Below are 5,661 nucleotides of genomic sequence, written 5' to 3' on the forward strand. Positions count from 1 at the left end.
ACTTGAACAAAAGAGTGATACGTGGAGACACTGCGTTGTTCCATGGAGGGCAAATCTGGTACTGGATATATATGGTCAGGATGATACCACCAAGTAGTTAGTTCTATAATCAAACCTTTCATTCCCAAAGTTGTACCTGTTTGCTTAATTATTTAGTCCACTTGGGTGTTTTCATCATGAAGTTGTGTTTTTGGTCTCAATCCTTCACTTATGAATGAATAGGGGACGTGTTTGCATTTGATTGTGCCCCTGCTCAGTGGTAGTAGTTTGAGTCATAATTCTTTTCTTCTTTATAGTAATTGTAGCAATTGGAAGCATTGTGCCAGAAGTGCTTTCTGTGAATTTACTGACTGGAAAGCAAATGTGATGAAGTAATGAGACTGTCCCAATGAAAGCTTGCTAAGCTTTAGAAAAGTTTTTTGGACAGCAAAGAAATGTTTCTGGATAAATTTTTCATTACAGTATTTTCCTCTGGGTCCTTAGGTCTCGTAGTTTGGAAACTTGTTATTGAAGCTATAAATGCCTTTTCTTTCATTGTAGGTTCCTAGAAAAAGTTCAGTATAACAAATAAGAAATATTCAATTTCCTGGTTGACAATGCAGAGTGTATATTAAATAACTGTAAAATACTTGAAAGTTGAGCAAGTAAGAAAAGTGTATTAGTAGATGAGGGGTTTTGAGGGAGGACTGTTTTGTTTTTTTGTTGTTTGTTTGTTTGCCTTTTGGTTTGTTTGTTTCTTGCTGGTATTTTTAAGGAAAACTTGGGACAAGCTAAAATGCAATGATTTTGCCTCCAGGCTAGAAAAGAAATTTTCAAGATTCATACTCGTGACTGGACCCCTCAGCCACCGGACATGTTGCTTGATGAACTAGCTGAGAAATGCATTGGTAAGACTGAAACAGAAACGGATTCTTGCTTGTGACCAAGTTGTAAAGAACCTTAGCTTGTACCAGGCAGTACCCATGCTCTTGTGCCTTGTTGCACAACTAGTCAACGAGGCAGCTGGCACGCCTTCATAGCAATCTGAGTGAGATGCTTTCATCTATTTACTCTTTGTTGTCGTTCCTCTTGTTGTCTGAGAACATTAAATGGTTCTGGGGCATCTTCCTCAAGAGTATAGTTTTTGATGAGGAGTCTGCTTCAGCTGCATAAGCGCAGGATATCAGGCAGTGAGCAACATGAAACATCCTTGCAGAGCGGTAGCACTTTGAATTCCCTGTTAAGCTGTTTGGTTTTGGCATTACAAATTCCTTAAATGTTGCATGTTGTAAACCTGGGCCTTGACTGATGTAACGTTTGATTTTTGTTTGTTAGGAGACTGTGGTGCAGATATCAAATCCCTCTGTACTGAAGCTGCGCTGTGCTCTCTACGCCGATGCTATCCTCAGATTTATGCAAGTAGGGAGAAGTTGCTACTAGACGTTAATTCTATTAAAATAAAAGCAAAGGACTTTTTCATGGCTATGAAGAAGGTTGTTCCAGCTTCAAACCGGATCAAGGCTTCACCCGTACAAGCACTATCACCCATTTTCAAGCCACTTTTTCAAAGATCAGTAGAGAATATTTTACAAGTTGTGCAGAAGATCTTCCCGCATGCACAGCTTGCACTAAAGGAGGACCGACAGCAAGGTATAACCACAGCATCCACTTCTTTATAATTCTGCTAAAGCAAAAACTTGTGGTTTGTGCAATCAACTTAAACCTTTCAGACGTAATGGTGGTAGAATTTTATTATTTGCATGTGCATGTCTTTCTTTTGGGCAAGTCTGGAATACAACACATAGGTTTTATTGTGGATTCGAAACTGAAATGCCAAATGGAAGTTCTGAATGACTCAATACACAGTAAAGGACGATGCGTTCTCTACTGAAGCATCCTGCTTCTGACGGCAGCTAAGATAATTAGCATTTGTAGAGGTTGACTTGAGGTTTGAAGTATAAGGCACCTATTTTTCTTTAAAAAATCAAAACTCAGATCTTTGGAGGGGAAGCATTTCTAGGTCAATGTTTCTAATTCCTTTCTGAAGAATGTCAGGACCAGGATACAAGTATACCTGGTCTAAGCTAAATATTGTTTTAGCTATCGTCATTTTTAACCAGTCTCCTAATTTAAATGTTTGTGGATCGTACTATACACGTGAGATCAATTAGCATTGATACTTACTAGATGAATGGAATTCTGTGGCCATCACATCCTTTATCCCCGTGCTTTCATTGTGGGAACCTCCTCCAGAAAGAAATGGTCTTGTTTGTTTTTGTTTTTGTTTTTTTTTTTATCTATTTAGCAACTGCAGAAATTGTTCGTAATCTCCTTTATTCTAAGGGGGAGAAAAAAATCACCAAGAGTAGCGTACCTTATACGTACACATCAGTGGGACTTAGTACAGCTTTGTAGGGCCTTGTGCCATCTCCTTAGATCTGTGGTGGGCTGAACTCTAGGAAATAGCTTTCAGTGTGTGCTCTCAAATGAAGAAAGGGTTTTGGCACTGATTTAGAAGCTGTATTAATGGAAGAGAAAGAGACAAAGGCTATTCAGGAAAGTTAACAAACCTCTTTTGCCTTTCAGAGCATTTCAATCCTATTTTGCAAGATGATATGTTTGACAGTGATGACGATGCATCCTTGGTTTCTGGAGATGAATTAAAAGATGGAATGCCTAACGGACCAGAGAAAAAATGCCTCTGTTTCAGCAGGTAAAGAAAGATAGATCCCTGTTACGTTTAAATTCTCAGGTCTGCTGAGTCTTTGTAAACAGTTCCAGCTGTTAAAAGTGCGAGGGGTGGTAGACGAAGGGGCAACATCAAGTTTGTGTGTTGAAGGGGTGCTTGGTATTCACAAGAAGAAAGGGTGGAGGGACTAAAGTTGTAATGAAGTTGCTCTGAATGACCAAATTGAAAAGCCCAGGCTTCTCTTCGTAAGCCAAAGTGATCCGTAGACTACCAGAACACATTGACTTAATCCATGGCATTCTTTGAAAGACTCAAGACCACATAAATGTGCTGTCTGTCCTTTTAGCTAAAAATACCCCAACTTCATGGGTTTGTGTTGCCACCTTTTGCCCTTCTGTTTTCCAGGATTGTTAAACCAGTAGTGAATTATGTAGCAGAAAGAAAACTGAGAAATGGCTTGTTAAAACACCTTGAGAAAAAATTGAATGGTGTCTTTATTTGTTAAGCCACCAAGTTGTGTTAATCTTGTGATATTTTAGTATGGAAGTCATGCAAGCCCACAGTTGGAAAGTTAGATCATGTTGTCACAGCTGGATCAGTTATTTTTCTCCGTTTCTATTGCTGTGCTGTCCAGAAGATTTTCTGTCCTCTAGAGCAAGGCTAAGTCTCTAGCATCTTTGATTTAAGCCAGCAGAGGTACAGCCTGATTGTAGTGGGGAAACAAATGCTCCTCACCAATTTATTTCCTAGTAGTAAAGCAAGATTGCAGGGATATTAATTTGCAGTCTTGGTTTAGTAAGGAATAGGAAACACAAGGGAAGAAGATGAAACAAAGGGAAGACGGTGAAACAGTTGGAATGACTGAATAACTTAACTGGAAATCTTACATGTATTTAATGTACCGCTGCCATTTGGAGTATTTGGGGAAGGAAATGAAAGTCTATAGGAAAATTACTTGGAACATCTGTGTGTCTATTCAGCACCTCATTTATAAGCTTGTTTTCTTAACTCTTGTTCTAGGAGTGCTCTCTGTGAACCAACATCATGCCAGCCCCATCTGCTAATAGTAGGAAAAGAAGGGTACGGCCAGGTTTCTTACGTGGCACCCGTGGTGTTGCACGCTTTGGAGAAGTTTCCTGTTCACACCCTGGACCTTTCTGTTCTGCTTACAAACGTTGCACCGCCAGAAGAAATCTGCGGACAGGTACCTTTTTTCTTTTTCTTCTCATCGGATTCACTGACTGTATGTAAAGGATCAATCGAGTTGCAAGTAAGGTGAGCAAAATTAATTGGTAATGGAGGTGGCCTTGTTTTAATGTGCCCGGATGTTTGCTTCTGTCTGAAAATCCCCTTTTCTTTTAGACAGCACCACAAACAATCTGGATGTTGTACATGTCGACATTTTCCATACCCAGTTTTACAGTGAGGCTGTTGCTAGCAGCTCAGGAAGCTGGGCGGTGTTGCTAATAAACATCTCTTTGTGGAAAGAAATGCTGCTCATGTCACTGGGATCCAGAAAGTAGTTCTCATTGCCTCCTAAGACTGTGTGCTCCCAGTAGATGGCTCTGTATCAGACTGCATGTCGGCTACTTTTTGTAGCCTTCTTCTAAATTATATTAGTAAGGCAACCAAGGTTTGGGGCTTCTGTTTGTTTTGTTTTCACATGGACATACACAACTTGTGCTGTTGCAGTATGTGCAATAAAAGCATTAACATTCAGAAAACACTTCATTTGCACGGTGATGTGGTTTTAACTAGAAAAAATGAACAGATTTGGTGTTTTTACTTTTAGGCAGGAAATCCATTTTCTTGTTTGGCATCACTACCTTAAAATATTTTTACCTTTAGTGGAAACGTTTGAGAGCCATACAAGTAAGGACAGACATGTTACACGACTGAATACTGATGGGTCCCTTAAGAGGGACTTTTCCTTTCTTTGTTATGCGATGATTGTGGCTGTGGCCATATAGCTACGGTGTCTAGCCACTGCCTGAATATATCCTTCCCATCTTCTGACTAGAGTTCTCCGAATACTGATAATCTGAAAGGGTGCACAGAGAAATTCCTTATGTGAAAGGATGCTTGCCACTCTGTTCACGCAGTTTCATTTCATGGGGCAGTCAGATGGCTATGTAGCTATGTATTAAGAGGTTATTGTACGTGTTTTAGTTTTCTTACCCAAGCTTTCCTTTTCACTAGCTGATCCGAAATGCTCAGAAGACAGCACCAAGCACAATTTATGTCCCAGATATCCATTTATGGTGGGACAACGCTGGACCTGCCTTGAAACTTACTTTTCTAACTCTACTACGTAACATTCCAGCATTTTCGCCAGTTTTGCTGCTTGCTCCATCTGATGTACGTCACTCAGATCTCCCAGAAGAGGTATTTGTCAATACTTTCCTTACTATTTCTTCAGTGTCTTGTAATTTATGAATGCTTTCAGCATCAAAATGCTGGGCTTTCTTAAATGCATGCTGTTATTACTCAGGCACCCTAACAAATCACTTAAAATTTGCTTAGAGAAAAAGATACTGTGAAAGCATCTGCTTAAGGTTTTTTCTGAGTCAAGCAGGTGACTTTCACCCCCCTTCTCACACATGCAAATAATAAATTAATACAATAATTCTGGTGGCTACAAAGTGGTTCAGTCAAGAATATGCAGTGCTTGAAATGACAAGAGGATGTTTTTACTGAAGAGATTTCTTCTGACAGTCTGCCATTCCATGCTATGTTGGGTAAACTGCTAATAATGCAATTTAGTAGAGAATTGAAACACTTTGATTAAAAAAAAATAAGTAAATCAGTTTCTTTCTTCATATAGGCCAAAGCTTTCCAAGCTGGAAAGCTGAGTTCCAATTTCTGGTAAAGTAACTTTGGAATCAAATTCTAGTTGTATTCCTAAATAAACTGTAGTAAAAGTAGGTGCAGAACTTCATTGACTTCTGAGAGTTTACATTAAGGGAAGGTGCCCAAAACAGGACCACGCTGTT

This window comes from Netta rufina (genome assembly GCF_964035555.1).
Source record: "Netta rufina genome assembly, chromosome: 18".
In the NCBI taxonomy this organism is placed as follows: Eukaryota; Metazoa; Chordata; class Aves; order Anseriformes; family Anatidae; genus Netta; species Netta rufina.